We start from the raw sequence: 18,293 nt of genomic DNA, 5'->3' as shown, positions 1-18,293 counted from the left end.
TGGCTAAAATTCACGAAGAGGAAAGCAGCGAGAGGAAGCGAGTTGAGTAAAACCTTATAATAATATGATTTATAGTCCATATCATGGGGAACAAATTGGTTTCTTATTGGAGTCTCTAGCTTCAATAGTTATCGAGTTATGGAAGATAACGCAAACCTCCATTTCAGCCGAAAACGCGATTTTCGCATTATGAAAACTTCGCTATTAATTGAATATCAAAGTTGTAATTTTAATTCCAAGTTACTCTAGAAGAGAGCATGTCTATGAATTTCAAAATTTTCGGAGCTTCCCCACCTAAGATATGAGATGTTAAAAATGGTCGATTTTGGGCCCAGAGCAAAGTTTGGAAGCTCCTGGAAAATTTTGGAAACCAGATATGGGATTCAAAACTACGTGATTATATTCCCCATATAGGTAACAACAAAGGATAGAACCACACATCTGATACTTTCCCCCTCCTATTTGTTTTTAAAGGCAAAAATAGCGTTTTTTCCAAAATCGATAGGTAATTTTCGAGCTTAATTAGACCTAGAGGAAGAGAGTTGAGTAAAACCTTATATTAATATGATTTATAGTACATATCATGGGGAACAAATTGCTTTCTTATTGGAGTCTGTAGCTTCAATGGTTATCGAGATATGGAAGATAACGGAAACCTCCATTTCAGCGGAAAACGCGTTTTTTCGCATTATAAAAACGCCTGTACCGGGAGAACCGAGCGGATTACAATTTTTTTAAAAAATATTTTTATAGTATGAAAATATGTATAAATAAGTGTACAAAATATAATTTTTTTTAAAAATGGTGAGCGACCTCTCTGGATGATTTCACGTGGAATGACCCCTACTTTAACACTCTTCGAAATACACTTCTTGCAGTACTAACCGAGAGACAGGCACTCCAGGTTCAAAACAACTCTTCACGTCAGTCCTTATCGTGCTTCGTCCGGTCCCTGCCGTTCATTACTAGATAAGATCTGATACCGTGAGAGCTCAGCTTTATATAACGCTATTGTCCTTACATTTGCGTATGCAGTATATTCTTAGAGATAAAAGCAAGAAACACTGCCTACGCTCTCAATAATACGTTCAAAATCTGATTTGATGAGCACACAGCGGTGACCAAGAAGAGTAATGTCTTTCGGCTTCTGACACCGTGTAGTCTGGTAGAAGTTACTTGCATCTAGCTTTTTTGGGGGTGGGGGCGAGAATGGGTCCACTTCGTACGTCGGCCACTAATTGTACCAGCCCCGGATGATAGATGAGTTTGGATGTGGAGCAGTCGATAAAATGAGAATTCGCAAGGGAAACCGAAGTACTCGGAGAAAACCTGCCCCAGTGCCACTTTTCCACCATAAATCCCACATGACTTGACCTGGTCTCGAACCCGGGCCTCTGCTGTGGGAAGCCGGCTACTTACTTCCATATGGCTATTTTTTTATTCGCATAGTGGGGGGTGGAGTCCATCTGGGTCCACTCGGCACGTCGGCCACTGTCTGGACTATTGTACCTGCCCCTGGTGATTATGATGATGGAGAATTTGATGGAATGAAGATTGACAGGGGAAACCGAAGTACTCGGAGAAGACCTGCCCCAGCGCCACTTTGTCCACTACAAATCCCACTTGACCAGACCCGGGCTCGAACCTGGGCCGCCGCTGTGGGAAACCAGCGCTTAACCGCTTGAGCTATGGCCCGGCCTTATCTAGCTAGTTGCTTGCTTGGCTTGTTCTTTGACCCTGAAGATGGAGGCAGTACGTGTATCCAAAACGTCAGCAAACTTCTATCGGGCTACACGACGTCACATCCCAGTAAACATGAAGCACTCTTCAAATAAAGTGCTATTTGTACCTCAAACATACAAGGGCCGGAATGTAATAGCCTTTGCATAACTAGACGGGAGCCAGCCGCGCACGCGCGCAGGCGCACACACTCACTGCTAAGCCGTTCGCAACATTCGTCTCATGATTCTCACAGCACCTATCAGTATTTCACACGACAAATTCTGAAACTCAGAAAACTGGCTCAAACGGCGCGAGCTCCGAATCATTCGGCCGGAATCCTAACTATTCTGACTGAGAACTTTTGTGATTTCCCCCAGTTACTACATGTAAAGGCCTCGACTGCTTCCTTCTACATCATTATTCATTAATCACTGTACCATTCGATGCCGTGTAGTCTGAACTATTGATAGAATCGGTAAATAATTCACATACGGTAATATCTTGACTGTCCCACTTGTTGGAATCTATGCTAGAAGTGAATTCAGAGTGCGGTGATATCAGCGCCAAATAAAGTTCTGACAATAGACGTCATCATGCGATTCACTAAACCCTACACTGTTCCAGCTGAATAAAAATGCTGCATTAAATAAGATAAATGTGATCGTGTATTTATTTCATTTGTTTACTTATTATTTTAACCCGGGACCTCTCGAATACAAGACCGTAGTGCCACGTACCTAAATATGGAAGATAAAGCTTAAACTATGGAGGACGCTTACACACGGCACTCGGAATTATGCGCAATTACAGCGCTACCGCTGAGCTACACGCTCTACAGTTCTCAATCTTCACTAGTCGTATCCTGGCAAAGGATTTCAACAATCTCTATCAGTATAACTAGATAACACATGAGGTCTTCTTTTCACAGCCCGACTGCCAACTTCAGAGACTACCACAATTCTTATGCTGGCAGCTGGCGTCTCGAATATCAGCTGCCTTAAACGATCTTCTTTGTACTTTTCATAACCCCTCGGCAGGGATTGCGCAGAAACCACAGCCCCTCTATTATTGAGGAGGCGTGTTGTCAATGTCAGTGTCACACTGCGACTGACCATCAGTCAGTCAGTAAGTCTTGGTTTCAGATATTTATTACTGTTTGACAGTTACGGTCTTGATTCTGTGTGGCGCCTTCTCTGACGAGAGGACGGGTCTACCGCGCCATTGAATAGCAACTGTGCGGCGATGACCACATAGAAAACACTTCTATCCCACTGTTGCGAGCGTGTTTACTCAATTGTTCCATAGCAAGGGCTGTACGCGTCACATCTCGTATCATAACAATTCCTCTATTGTTGAGTGCGGACATTACCTAGCAACGGATGTTTCTCTGGCTCAGCAGTTTTTGTTTTGAGTAAATATGCCACAATATTGTCCAAGAAGTGGTATAAAAATGACGACTGTCTGTGCTAAATATAAGCAGTGACTAAAAGCAAAATTAAAAACCTTTAAAATGCTAACCGCTTGGGTCAGAAACATGGGGTTTGCTCCTACACATTCAGAAAAAGAACAGCCCTTCGCTTAAGTACGTGCATCATCTAAGTTACTAAAACTCTGTACTTGATTTCGCAGCGTCAGGCTTGACCTGAGCAACCATGTCTCTTTATTGGCAAGTGCCATATCAGTCGCAACGGCTGAGTGGCGTCATAGTACACGAACATACACTAAACCGAGATAACTAGCGGCAATAATACAGTATTTGTCTTTGGTAGACAGTGCCGCTTAATTCGCGAGATACGAGTAAGTATGAAGATTAACACGTAACATGTTTGCTAATTAGAACAGTGTGTTAGTGAGGAATGAGACCTCACCCACTGTTAAATAAAACACATGATTAGTGTCTCGCTCGGTAATGCAAGTTTTGCTGAGAAGTGGTTGGGGTGCCGTGGCTAGTTGCTTCAAGGTATCACCAGAATTGTACGTCATAGAGGTAAAGCGGTACTGCCAACTTAGAAAAGTAAATTTGTCCCTGTGCTTAACTAATTAAGCACTACGCTATGAAGGCGCATGGGGGAGTGCATGTGGATATCTACGTTTTCTTAACTTCAGCACTAGTTGGAGGTGAATGGTCTGCTTCATACCCTGGTACCCATTGGATAGGAGGCTGAGTGGACCCCAGAACTGGTCTGGAAGAGATGGAGAAGAGAAAATTATTGCCCATACCGGGACTCGAACTTCGACCCCTCGGTCGCCCAGCCCGTAGCCCGTCGCTATACCGAGTACGCTATCCTGGCTCTTCCTCATTTTTTTCATTGGCACTACAGCCCTCATTTTGGGCCTAGGCCTACCTCCATGAAACTCTCCGTTCACTTCGGTTTTACTAGATCTTAAGACATACGGCAGGACTCCTTGGGCGGGTGATCAGCTCGTCGCAAGGCCCCTACCTGTACACAAACACAGCAAAACGCACACAAACATCCATGTCCTGAGTGGGATTCGAACCCACGATCCCGGCTTCCGAGCGAGCGAAGACAGTGCATGCCTTAGACCGCTTGGCTACGTGACGGGCTGGCTGTCCCTCATACCGAATTCAAATCCCGGTCGGTTTAGTGCATACCATGACTGGCTCTTGTGATATTCTTCAATATTTCCAAATGAATGAAGGTGAAATAGGCCACGACTGCATCCTTCCAAATCGTCATCACATCTCATGTAACACTATGAATATGGCTTAATGCACAAATACTGCACATCCAATTTGCACAGTTTCCAGCAGACTAAGATGAATATACACTAACATAATGTTGCTGTAGGTATATATAGTATTTCTTACTTTTTCTCCCATTACTAATGTTATTTATTAGCGTGCAATGTCAGTTCGATAACCCAAGAATATATCGATCAAAATTGTGTTCGTAGGAACAAAGCACTTGTGACAAACAAATGAGATTAAAATTAAATCATTACTTCTTCTGGCCAGTATAATTGCTGTAATCTATTTGATAATGAACTTGGTTTCCTTCATTATCATCAGACGAGAAACAGTTTTTATCAGTTCTAAGTCATTACGTACTAAACACTTCCGGAGGACTGCCCACAGGCCTGTACATCACTTCGCATTCATTCTTTCTCCATTACGTTCAAAATTTGTATCTTCCTTTGTCTAGTCTAAATATGAAGACTGAGGTAAGAAACGCCATATTTGTGTTGCTTTTACGCCTATGAAGTCTTGTCTCGCGGAATGTTGCGATCAGGTGGTTAGAATAGTAGTCTCAATTTCTCAGGTTCAGACCGTGGCCTGGAGCACAGGGACTTTGGTTTTTCGCGGGTTTATCTCAGTTTCACCGGGGAAACACAGAGACAGTTCCTCCATTTAGACAAAGACCGCTTTCCTCGACATCACTTCTAATTCATTATTCATTATTCGTATTAATAGACGCCACATTTTTTTTCCTTGGCACTACAGCCCCAGTGGGCCTAGGCCTACCTCCATGAACTTCTCCGTTCACTTCTGTTTTTCTAGATCTTACACATTCGGTAGGACTCCTTGGGCGAGTGATCAGCTTGTCGCAAGGCCTCTACCTGTAGACAAAAACAGAAAAACGCACACACACATCAATGCCCTGAGTGGGATTCGAACCCACGATCCCGGCTTCCGAGCGAGCGAAGACGGTGCACGCCTTAGACCGCTCGGCTACCGTGACCGGCTATAGACGCTACATAATCGTAGTAATAGCAAGGATACAGTCGGTATAACAGCTGGGTACGGGTTGGACGACCGAGGGGTCGGAGTTCGAGTCCCGGCAGTTCGCATCAACTAGACCGGTTCTATGGACCACACATCCACCTATCCAATGTGTACCGGGGTTCTTTCGTCGTAGGTAAAGCGGCCTGGGCGTGAAGCTGATCACTCACTTCCAGCTAGTGCCAAGATCAAGAATATGTGAATCTATACATCCACTCCCCCATACGCCTTCATGGAGTACTCATTAATTATAATTAATGAGTACTCCATGAAGGCTTAAATAATTATTTAAGCACAGGGACTGCTTTATCTTTTTACGTAATCGTAGCAGTAATGCGTTGTCAAATGAACTGATAACAAAAAGCAACTTTGTCTCGGGCTCTAAAGGAAGGTTTAGGTGCTTGTGAAACAGATAGGTACCCCTAAGAGGGGGAACGTACAGTAGGATAGAGCACTCAGCATAATGTGGCGCTAACCGCGTTCTTCGCCAAATAGTATTTTNGCACACAAACATCCATGTCCTGAGTGGGATTCGAACCCACGATCCCGGCTTCCGAGCGAGCGAAGACAGTGCATGCCTTAGACCGCTTGGCTACGTGACGGGCTGGCTGTCCCTCATACCGAATTCAAATCCCGGTCGGTTTAGTGCATACCATGACTGGCTCTTGTGATATTCTTCAATATTTCCAAATGAATGAAGGTGAAATAGGCCACGACTGCATCCTTCCAAATCGTCATCACATCNCGAAGACAGTACATGCCTTAGACCGCTCGGCTATCGTGACCGGCCGCCAAATAGTATTAGGCTCTTTTCACACTATACGGTTTTTNGTTTTTCGCGGGTTTATCTCAGTTTCACCGGGGAAACACAGAGACAGTTCCTCCATTTAGACAAAGACCGCTTTCCTCGACATCACTTCTAATTCATTATTCATTATTCGTATTAATAGACGCCACATTTTTTTTCCTTGGCACTACAGCCCCAGTGGGCCTAGGCCTACCTCCATGAACTTCTCCGTTCACTTCTGTTTTTCTAGATCTTACACATTCGGTAGGACTCCTTGGGCGAGTGATCAGCTTGTCGCAAGGCCTCTACCTGTAGACAAAAACAGAAAAACGCACACACACATCAATGCCCTGAGTGGGATTCGAACCCACGATCCCGGCTTCCGAGCGAGCGAAGACGGTGCACGCCTTAGACCGCTCGGCTACCGTGACCGGCTATAGACGCTACATAATCGTAGTAATAGCAAGGATACAGTCGGTATAACAGCTGGGTACGGGTTGGACGACCGAGGGGTCGGAGTTCGAGTCCCGGCAGTTCGCGTCGTCTAGACCGGTTCTATGGACCACTCATCCCCCTATCCAATGTGTACCGGGGTTCTTTCGTCGTAGGTAAAGCGGCCTGGGCGTGAAGCTGATCACTCACTTCCAGCTAGTGCCAAGATCAAGAATATGTGAATCTATACATCCACTCCCCCATACGCCTTCATGGAGTACTCATTAATTATTTAAGCACAGGGACTGCTTTATCTTTTTACGTAATCGTAGCAGTAATGCGTTGTCAAATGAACTGATAACAAAAAGCAACTTTGTCTCGGGCTCTAAAGGAAGGTTTAGGTGCTTCTGAAACAGATAGGTACCCCTAAGAGGTGGAACGTACAGTAGGATAGAGCACTCAGCATAATATGGCGCTAACCGCGTTCTTCGCCAAATAGTATTTTTTTTTCCTTGGCACTACAGCCCCAGTGGACCTAGGCCTACCTCCATGAACTTCTCCGTTCACTTCGGTTTTTCTAGATCTTACACATTCGGTAGGACTCCTTGGGCGGGTGATCAGCTCGTCGCAAGGCCTCTACCTGTACACAAACACAGAAAAACGCACACAAACATCCATGCCCTGAGTGGGATTCGAACCTACGATCCCGGTTTCCAAGCGAGCGAAGACAGTACATGCCTTAGACCGCTCGGCTACCGTGACCGGCCGCCAAATAGTATTAGTGTGCTCAAATCAAGAATAGAGTATTTACCATGCACGGGCGAAGGAAATATTCTTACGGTAATTTGCACCGAAAACGTGAAAGTACGTAACATCTATAGTAGACGTGAGGATAATAATAACATTGAACTTAAACACAGCGTAGACTGGATTCATCTGGCTTAGGATAGGGACTAATGCGACGTTCTAAACGTATTTATTTACGACATACAAATAAACGTCTCCCTACATTATTAAAATGTAACATACATCATAATCACCAAGAAAGAATATTTTATTTTAAAATTTATGTACAAAGGTTCATGATGTGATGTGTATGAATGTTGCATATTTATAATCATACTCGTGAGTTTCAACGAGACTGAAATCAGTGCCAGACTTTTGTAAACCTTGTGTTGCTTCTGTAACTATACGCGGTCCAGCATAATTTGACCCACAGATGGGCAGCGGTTGGGGAACACTGTCATGCACGTCATGCATACACGTAACTACCAGTAACATGACTTTATATTTGGTACTAACTGCGTGGATGGCCGGTCACGGTAGCCGAGCGGTCTAAGGCATGCACTGTCTTCGCTCGCTCGGAAGCCGGGATCGTGGGTTCGAATCCCACTCAGGGCATGGATGTTTGTGTGCGTTTTTCTGTGTTTGTCTACAGGTAGAGGCCTTGCGACGAGCTGATCACCCGCCCAAGGAGTCCTACCGAATGTTTAAGATCTAGTAAACCGAAGTAAAACGGAGAGTTTCATGGAGGTAGGCCTAGGCCCAAATTGGGGCTGTAGCGCCACAGGGAAAAAACTGCATGGATCGGAGTCCTTCTGGAGACAGACAATCCGTTACCTAGTAAAGAACTTCCCCTGCATTTACACGAAGCAAATATCCATTGCCGTCTTCACGTGAGCCGAAACTGGAAGCATCGTCAGCCGTATGAATCCAGTCGACATGCACACATCCTATGTCCCTAAGATTCATTTTAATAACATGCTCTTATCTAATTCCATGAAACAAAGACCTTTTTGATAATCTAATAATAACAATATTAGCCAAGAAATTTACCGTCTTTTATGGAAACTGAAGGATTATTATCGCGTCCACTAAAACCCACCACTGTCCATATCCTGTGCCAGATGAATCGAATCCAACAATCATACACAATTTCTTTAGATTCATTTAAATATTATCCTCCCATCTACGTCTGTCTCCCCGAAGTAATCTCTTTCCTTCGGGTTTTCCAACCAAAATTCTGTATAACTTTCTGATCCCTGCCATGTGAGTTACACGCCTTGCGCTACTCATCTCCCTAGTCCGATAACGCTAACGATATGTGGCAATTATACAAATGTCTCCATCTTCCCGTTGCTCCACACTTTGTGGATCCAAATATTCCCCTCGGCAATCTGCACTCAAACATCCTCAGTCTCCCAAAGATTGAGTTGTGCACATGGCGATAATCGGTTAATAATTTTAATTGGCTGCTTTCTGTGCTAAATATTAGAGAGACAGTACTCACCAATGCAGAACTCGGCGGTTTCAGCTCATTGCAAGCAGGACACTGACGTTTTGTCGGAGGACAAAGATACGCGCTGCTGTATTGTGATAACAACTCTGATATGAAACCTTTATCTAGGGAAGTCTTGACGAGTGAGGGTTGTATGCCAGTTTCCGAAATAGAGTCCTCAATAGTAATCTCATGTATGTACCTACTGAGCAGGGGCTGCAAATAACGTGTCGTTCAGTTTCTTATGCAAAGTTTCCTTGTGGTTTATTATATTCTGACATGACGCCTTAAAGCCGAATATTGGAGCCACAGCCAGACGTCAGTTGCTAAGCAACGACTAAGTGAACATTAGTTTCCGTTACACTGGCTAGATGAAACACATTTCCGCGGCAACGAATACGCTTGTATATATCAAAGCGTTGCCCGGAGATTATGACACGGCAACAGAGAATAACAGAGAAATCAACTGTTCGACTTGGTGATGTGTATTCGGTTCGCATGAACTTAGTTCAGTCGGAAGTTCAGACATCCAGACAGAGAATTCGAGAGGCTAGAGACCCTTCAAGATTCAGACGACAGTGAGAGATTCATTATCAAGAAGGACCTCAATGTGTGAGCTGTTGTAATCAACTATAGTTCTAACAGAGGCGTCCAATAAATCCAATCATCAAATCTAGAAGCCACAATTATTAGTCACGCATACCCCATGCATGCGACTATATTGATACGTGAGTGAACTGTAAATGTATAGTGACAGTTCTATTTTCTGGAATATAATACCGTGAAAGTTAACCGACGTTTCAGAGGAACTACTGGTTCAACTGTTAGAGTGCCGTGATTGAAGGCATCGTCAATAAGACAAATGGATATTGTGCCACGTAAAAACGTATACTTGATGAGATCGATCTTCCGTAATCGACATGACCTCCAATTTTGTATTGCTACTCCCATTTATCCCCTGGTAGTGTCCCAGATAAAATTTTACATACACCTTCATGTGATCCATACGTGCTACATGGTCCGTTCATCACTCCTTGATTTCATCGCCTTAACAATATTGGCGAGGAGTGCAATTTACAAAGGTTCTCATTATTCTCCCACCTCTCTCTGCTTCTTCTCTCTTAGATCCAAATATTTTTCTCATGGCACTTTTCGTACATACATTCGTTAAAAAAGTACTTGAAGGTCTTAAATTTTCCCTCTGCATTGATGTTCCTGTACTTGGCAGTTCGTTTGGTTTCGCACTTATTTTCTAATTTATCTTAGTTTCAGGTCAACAAATACATCTCCAAAATTTTTAATGTAAATTTTCGTGTTTCTTCCGCTGACAAAGCCTGATATCAGGTGCATATACATGTATACTGAAATAGGCGGATTTTTTCAATTGACCTAATCCTTCCAGCTGCACTGTGGCCCTGGGGTCGACTCAGTCTCTAACAGAAATGAGTACCAGGAATATTCCTTGGAGGTAAAGAGCGGCCGGCACACAAGGCTGACAACCTGACCGCCATCTGTGAGCCGATTGTCTACAGAAAATATGGGAGCCTCGACGTCTCACATTTCCATGGGCCTTCACGGTCTGTTACAGGGATAAGCTAAGCTCCGTGGCTTTTAGTCCGCAAGCGAACTATAGCGACCGAGTGACCGCCGCTTGTCGGCGAAGTTAGTGCCAACTTTTGCGGATAGAGGATGTCGCGTGATCAGCGCAACGAATTCCCACGGCCGGTAATTTCGGTTTTCTACTCGTAGACCGGACTGTTACAGGGATACCTTTACCTTTCACCTTTACCTAGGTTGTTCGGTGATTGAAGTTAGTTCCTCCTGGCGGACCCAAAAGAGTAGATGCCTCCCATCTCGGATCAAGTTTCCGAAACGGTGTATTCTTCAGGAGACCGGCCCATGGACAAAGTCCAAAGTCTGTAATTCCGAGTGTTATACGCCATCGTCAGAACTCGGTAGAATCGACCTGTAGAATACCTGTTTTTCTTTAATGTTAGTGGGGAGGGGCTAAGTCCCTTGTACAGCGGCCACTTCTGGCCTATTGTATCAGCCCCAGATGATAGGTGAGTGTGAGTGTGGAGCAATTGATGGAATGAAGATTGGAAGGGGAAACCGAAGTATTCGGAGAAAACCTGCCCCAGCGCCACTTTGTCCACCACACAGAATACATGTTACCACCATTACACTTTTCTCTAAGTCTTAAGGTTTTAGAGTTAACTGATCAAAAGTGATTTGTATGCTGTAATTTCATAACTCTAGAAAAGACGTACGATCGAACCGACGGCTACCCGAGCAGGAAAGGCGGAACTGTCGTTGCAGTTAGAAAAGGCATCCCCCACAACCATGTAGACCTACCACCCCTTGTCTCAGTAGAAGTGACAGGGGTCTGCATACCAATTGGTAATAGTGAAGTTCTACTTGCAGCCGTTTATAAATCTCCGGGCCGTGCCTGGAATGCTGCTGACATCACTGAGCTCTTAAGCTTCAGACGAGTATCTATTCTAGCAGGTGAGCTGAATGCTAAGCACCAATTTTGGAATAGTGCAGATTCAAACCCTTCAGGCGAGAAACTCATGGACTTATTTCATTTCAGTGAATTCGAAATTTCGGCACCACAATGCCCAACTCATTATTCCCCTGCGGGAAATGGTGATGTGCCGGATATTGTGGCCTACAAAAACATCAGAGTGTCAGAAGTTGTCTTCTATATTTTGAACTCAGATCACCTGCCAATAGTATTCCACATACTGAATCATGTCAAAATTACGTATGAATCTTTCGGAACCTATTGAGAAATTCACAGATTGGAATTGGTTTCAAAGTCTCGCCTCTGAATTAATTTCACCGAAAATTGAAACTAACTCGTGAGGGTAAAAGCCGATAAAGCGGCGCGCGACTTTACAGCCTCTATTGCTTCGGCATATAGGTTGTCCACAAGAAAAGTTACACTTTCGGACATAAACAACGATCTTCCTGGTCTAAGTCGTCTGTTAAAACATAAGCAGAGGCTACGAAAACTGTGGCAAGAAACCTGGGATCCAGCGTGTAAAACAGCAGTTAATTGGGTCATGAAGTGAATCAGACGAATGACCCGTAAAAAGGCACTTGAACGGTGGGAAACAAAGACAGGTAACAGTGAAGTCACCCCTCAGGCTCTACGGCCCATTGCAAAATCCCTCCTAAAGAGGGATGGTCCAAGGGTACCAACTGCTATTCATGGTTCGTCAGGCCTTAAATTTCATCCATTCGAGAAAGCCAACGCAATTGCTGACTGTTTAGAAATTCGGTTCACACCACATAACCTATGTGATGAAAACCATGAACAGCGGGTGGAGGCTGCTAGAGTTCAAGCTCTATTCGAAGAGGCAGACAACAGCCCCCCTCAGAGGATAAGACCGTGTGAATTACAGAAATTAATAAATTCTTTGAAATTTAGAAAGGCCTGCGGAATTGATGGCATTCCAAACGAATGCCTCAGGCACCTTCCAAGGCGACAATTGGTACACCTGATCCATTTATTCAATCATTGCCTGCGGCTGTTCCATTTTCCAAGTCCTTGGAAGGAATCAAAAGTTATCACCTTACCGAAACCCGTTAAGGACCCAAAATTCCCTCAAAATTTACGTCCGATTAGCCTCCTGTTCACAACAGGCTAACTATTCGAGAAAGTCACCCTGAAAGAAGTCCAAAAGCACATTGCAGAAAGGGGCATGCTTAACGCAGGCCAGTTTGATTTCCGTGCACGTCACAGCACGACACTGCTAACAGACCACGTGACCCTTAATTTTAACAATAAAATATGTATGGCTGCGGTGTTCTTAGACATCGAGAAAGCGTTTGATACCACGTGGCACTCGGGATTGCTATATAAGTTGTCAAAATTGGAATTCTCCACCAGCTTAATCGAGCTTATTGTATCTTCTTTTTTCACAACGAAAATTCAGGGTTTCGGTGGAAGGCGAAATGTCTGCGCCAAGGGAAATGCAAGCAGGATGCCACAACGTTCGGTCCTGTCCCCTAATCTTTACAATATGTGTATAAATGATGCCCTCCAAACACATGGCGTTCATCTAGCCCTTTTTGCAAGCTACACCTGTCTGTATGCGACAGATCGCAAGGAGAGTTTTGTTGTTAGAAAACTCCAGCGCGGTCTCAGCTCAATGGAGACCTGGTGTGAGCGCTGGAATATCAAAATTAATGACTCAGTGGATCTACTTCTCCAGCAGTCGTCGCCCGCCTGTGTCTCATCTTTCACTGAACGGAATATATATTCGATTTGTAAATAGTGTAAAATATCTCAGTGTAATCTTCAGTAGGAGGGTTACATGGAGACTGCACATAGAAATGATCGAAATCGAAGCCTTCAGAACATTTTTTAAATTGTATTTCCTATTCAAAAGTGAACTATTAAGCGCTAACATTAAGCTGACCCTCCTCAAAACTCTCATTAGATCTGTAATGACTGGTCCCGCCTGGGAATTCGCGGCAGATACCAACCTAATGAAATTGCAGCGCCTAAAAAACAAGGCTCTCTGCACCACGGGCAATTTTTCAAGGCACACACCGGTTTACACATGGCTTTCAAAATTCCCTATGTATATGATTATACAACAAAATTATACAGGCAACAAACAGAACTCATACAAAATCATGATAACGAAAATATTCCCAATATTGGACAAGGCGAAGCCCGACTTAGAAAGTACAAGAGGCCTGAACTTGGCAGCGATCAAGCATACGACCGTTCAAGTGGCTAGACTGCCGGTGTAGCGGAAACTACTAGAAACAGGGCATAATCTGCTATAATAAGACTGTACTGACAGATGCCATATATATATATATATATATATATATATATATATTTTATATACATTTATTATCATGTTTAACATAAAATGTAAATATTCTTTACATTATGACAAATAACTTGCTACCTGAGACAATGACTCTGACAAAAGACAGACCCGTGCTCTCGTTAGAAAGGGAGTTCCACAATAACAAGACGGTAACTCTCAAGCAGTAACAAATATCCGGTCATAAACCCCAAATTGGGCTCGACAGCAACACTGACTCACTGACCGTCAGTAGCAACGTGACTTTGACTTTGACGGAACGAAGTACGAGTCGTAGAGTATAGAACAGTCGTCGAGTAGTCGAGAAGTGAATAGTCGAGTTTCAGTACGTCGGCCTGCCAGGATATGAGCTGGGAATTGAATGGAGTCGAGTTTCCGTACGCCAGCCTGCCAGGATATCAGCTGGGAATTGAATGGAGTCGAGTTTCCGTACGCGAGCCTGCCAGGATATCAGCTGGGAATTAAATGGAGTCGAGTTTCGGTACGCGAGTCTGCCAGGATATGAGCTGGGAATTGAATGGAGTCGAGTTTCGATATGCCAGCCTGCCAGGATATTAGCTGGGAATTAAATGTAGTCGAGCTTCGGTACGCGAGTCTGCCAGGATATCAGCTGGGAATTAAATGGAGTCGAGTTTCGGTACGCGAGTCTGCCAGGATATGAGCTGGGAATTGAATGGAGTCGAGTTTCGGTACGCCAGCCTGCCAGGATATGAGCTGGGAATTGAATGGAGTCGAGTTTCGGTACGCCAGCCTGCCAGGATATGAGCTGGGAATTGAATGGAGTCGAGTTTCGGTACGCCAGCCTGCCAGGATATGAGCTGGGAATTGAATGGAGTCGAGTTTCGGTACGCCAGCCTGCCAGGATATGAGCTGGGAATTGAATGGAGTCGAGTTTCGGTACGCCAGCCTGCCAGGATATGAGCTGGGAATTGAATGGAGTCGAGTTTCGGTACGCCAGCCTGCCAGGATATGAGCTGGGAATTGAATGGAGTCGAGTTTCGGTACGCCAGCCTGCCAGGATATGAGCTGGGAATTGAATGGAGTCGAGTTTCGGTACGCCAGCCTGCCAGGATATGAGCTGGGAATTGAATGGAGTCGAGTTTCGGTACGCCAGCCTGCCAGGATATGAGCTGGGAATTGAATGGAGTCGAGTTTCGGTACGCCAGCCTGCCAGGATATGAGCTGGGAATTGAATGGAGTCGAGTTTCGGTACGCCAGCCTGCCAGGATATGAGCTGGGAATTGAATGGAGTCGAGTTTCGGTACGCCAGCCTGCCAGGATATGAGCTGGGAATTGAATGGAGTCGAGTTTCGGTACGCCAGCCTGCCAGGATATGAGCTGGGAATTGAATGGAGTCGAGTTTCGGTACGCCAGCCTGCCAGGATATGACCTGGGAAATGAATGGAGTTGAGTTTCGGTACGCCAGCCTGCCAGGATATGAGCTGGGAATTGAATTGAGTCGAGTTTCGGTACGCCAGCCTGCCAGGATATGAGCTGGGAATTGAATGGAGTCGAGTTTTCAGAATTGGCAGTCGCAGAATAATAGCAAGAAAGTATTTAGCTGTGATAAGATGACCTCATCTGTGATTTTAAGTGACGGTGAGGCTGTTACAACTCTGTTGCCGGGCTTGGACTAGTGAAGACTAAGAATCCTAGTGCCTGTGTAACGGTGAACTGTAAAGTGTCTAGAATACCGATAGTGCTGTATTGTCTGTATCCCGAACTGTGTGAATATATAAGGTGCAATAAATTCAATCATTCAACCCAAAACCCGTCTTAAAAGTCGCGTACGCACCACCATATAACACGTGACAACTTATTTTCATTTGATCTATAATGAAAAGCAGCATAAGTCTCAACTCACGGCTTCAGGGTGATATGTAAATATATCGGATATTGTCTGCAGCGTAAGTAGGCCTCTAATAAACAATATAACAGTCTATACAAACAAACAAGAGAGCCGTTCTGGTAAAAGATCCTGCGTCATATCTATCTATCTACCTACCTTCCTATGGCTCTACAGCCCTTTTCGTCCTTGACAGCTTATTCAGTTTCTTAATCTATACACAGACGGTGGGACTCCTTGCACGGGGGATCAGCCCATCGTAAGGCCCCTCGTGTTATACTATCAATGAATATTGTGCTTGGTACTTCCCAGAACAACTATAGCCACGCTCAAGAACTTGTACTTTCTCTGTTGACTGTACTGCTCAGCCGCCTTAATGTGATCTCCCCAGCGGGACACCAACGGCTTTGATGAAATAAACTGTACCTACATACGTATATAGTTCTGTGTTGTGCAACGGCAGGGCATTGCCGTCTCGTTATCGGTGCATACAGCTACACAAAATGTTGGTCCAGTGCCAGACTAGGGTTTCTGTTATTACGGCCAAGGTCCACAGTTCGCGTACAACTTCATGTTCGCCTTCATAGAAAGAAAATCAAAAGAGGAGCAATCACTTCGGCTAAAAGTACAGCAGATATGTTGTACCAAGAACGAAGTATTAATATGACATTTGATGGTAAGCCGTATTAAATACTCAATCATATGTGGGACAGTAACTTTGAAACGGAGTTTCGGGAAGTGGATAACTGCGGTAAGCAATGAAACCACATTTTAAACCTTGTGAACAAATGCAATGAATGCCGTGGCGAAAGTAAAGCTTAAGTGTCCACAAGATCTACACGAGGTTTGACATACAGAGAGCGTTACGCAAGGTACACGTAACTCGGAAGGTCGCGGGTTCAAGTCCCGATGAGGTCATTGTATTTTTTTCAATTGGCCTAATCCTTCCAGCCTCACTAGGCCCTGGGGTTGACTCAGCCTTTAACAGAAATGAGTACCAGGAATTAATTAAATAATTTTCCTGGGGAGTAAAGCGAGGCCGGCGCGTAAGGCTGACAACCTTACCGCCATCTTTGAGCCGATTGTCTAGATAATGTAAGACACATTTGTCTGATGCAAGGATTTCGGTCTCTTTTTTCACATTTTCTTCAGTGCGACTAGTTCTCGGCTTTGATGCACGTGGAGCGTCTTCAATGTCCTCCCTGCCGTCACGAAAAACAGCATACCATAGAAAAATGTTCGAGCGACTCAATCACTACCGTACACCCTTTTCATCATTTCGTAAGCTTCTCCGGCTGTTTTGCCTAACTTCAAACAAAATTTGATGCTGGCTCTCTGATCAACCGCCATTTTCCGACGAGCGTCAGAACAGTACTGTTACATTCAAGGTCAGAACACATGGTGCAGCGATGCTTGCGCTTTGAAATTATAGACAGCCACTACTGAAACTTCAAGAATCTTAACGCCAAAACTCTCCAACAGATGGCATTGCAGGGCAAAATTTAAAAAAAATGAGTCCTAACGGATCCTGGACACACTGTGTAAATTAACGAAATCATCTTCCTCTGTGTGTATGTACGTGTATCATCCCTTATTAACTTTTGCATGCCTTAAGCAATCCTTATAGAACTCGGCACGTATATCACGGCACTTGACCCCATCTCAACGACGTAATTCATAGATCCCTCCTATCAGTAATACCAACATTACAGCCTCTCAAATTTCTGAAGCTAAACCTTAATATTGCTTGAACGCCTATATCAATCTTCGTGAAACTTGGTATTTATACCATACCATATAAAACAATCTCGAAGCCATGCTCCAAAACTCCCTTCCATCAGTGATACCAACATTACAGTTTCTCAAATTGTTGCAGTAATAACCGTAATGTTACTTAAACGCCTGAACCGATCGCCGTGGAGCTTGGTACGATATATTGCCACCTGCGCTCATTTCAAGGGTCGCACTTCATAAAACCTTTCAATCAGTGATACCTACACTACAACCCTTCAATTTTCTGAGACTAAACCTTAATATTGCTGGAAAGCTTACACCAATCTTCATGAAAATTAGTATGTATATCGTACCACTGTCTCAACGGCGCAATTCATAATTCCTTTCCATCAGTAATACCAACAGTACAGCCTCTCAAATTTCTGAGACAAAATCTTAATATTGCTTGAGCGCCTGGACCAAACTTCATGAAACTTTGCATGTATATCATGCCACCTGAGACAATGCCAATGGCGTACATGATAAATCGCTCTCATCAGTAATACCAACGCTATGGCCTCTGAGATTACTGAGGTAATACCCCTAATACGTAGGTCGTACCGAATGTCATGAGCAACTTTTTTTTTCTGCATGCAATCTGGGAACAGCAGACGAAAGAGAGTACGGAGGTAGGTGGAACCAGCTGTTGTGTTAACCTTGAGTGTCTTGTGACGTCAATAGCTTGCATCATGTGACCAGTATCACTCCTAACAAAATGGCCGACAACGATACGTCGTTTCGCCAGCGTGCTGTCATCGAATTTCTTGTGAAAGAGGAAATCCCTGCAGCAGAAATTAACCAGAGACTTCAGCGTGCTAATGGAAGTGTGTGCATGGGTGCGAGCAGTGTTCGAAGATCGG

General features: G+C 44.3%; 1 protein-coding gene across 4 annotated transcripts in view; it reads right to left on the bottom strand.

Moving 5' to 3' along the window:
• LOC111875694 (major facilitator superfamily domain-containing protein 6) overlaps window positions 1-18,293 on the bottom strand; it is a 48,705-nt gene that overhangs the window by 25,002 nt on the left and 5,410 nt on the right. The window contains exon 1 of one of the 4 annotated variants that reach the window (XM_023872140.2): window positions 8,974-9,039. The exons of 2 other annotated variants lie outside the window; for them this stretch is intronic. The gene's annotated coding sequence lies outside the window, so the exon portion shown is untranslated. Of the gene's footprint in view, window positions 1-885; window positions 977-8,973; window positions 9,040-18,293 lie in introns of those variants that run through there. One more of the 4 variants, XM_023872141.2, reaches the window with a different exon arrangement.

The sequence above is a fragment of the Cryptotermes secundus genome, unplaced genomic scaffold (genome assembly GCF_002891405.2).
Source record: "Cryptotermes secundus unplaced genomic scaffold, Csec_1.0 scaffold478, whole genome shotgun sequence".
Lineage (NCBI taxonomy): Eukaryota > Metazoa > Arthropoda > Insecta > Blattodea > Kalotermitidae > Cryptotermes > Cryptotermes secundus.
Note: the sequence above shows the minus strand (reverse complement) of the source record. Positions and strands in the feature narration are given on the sequence as shown.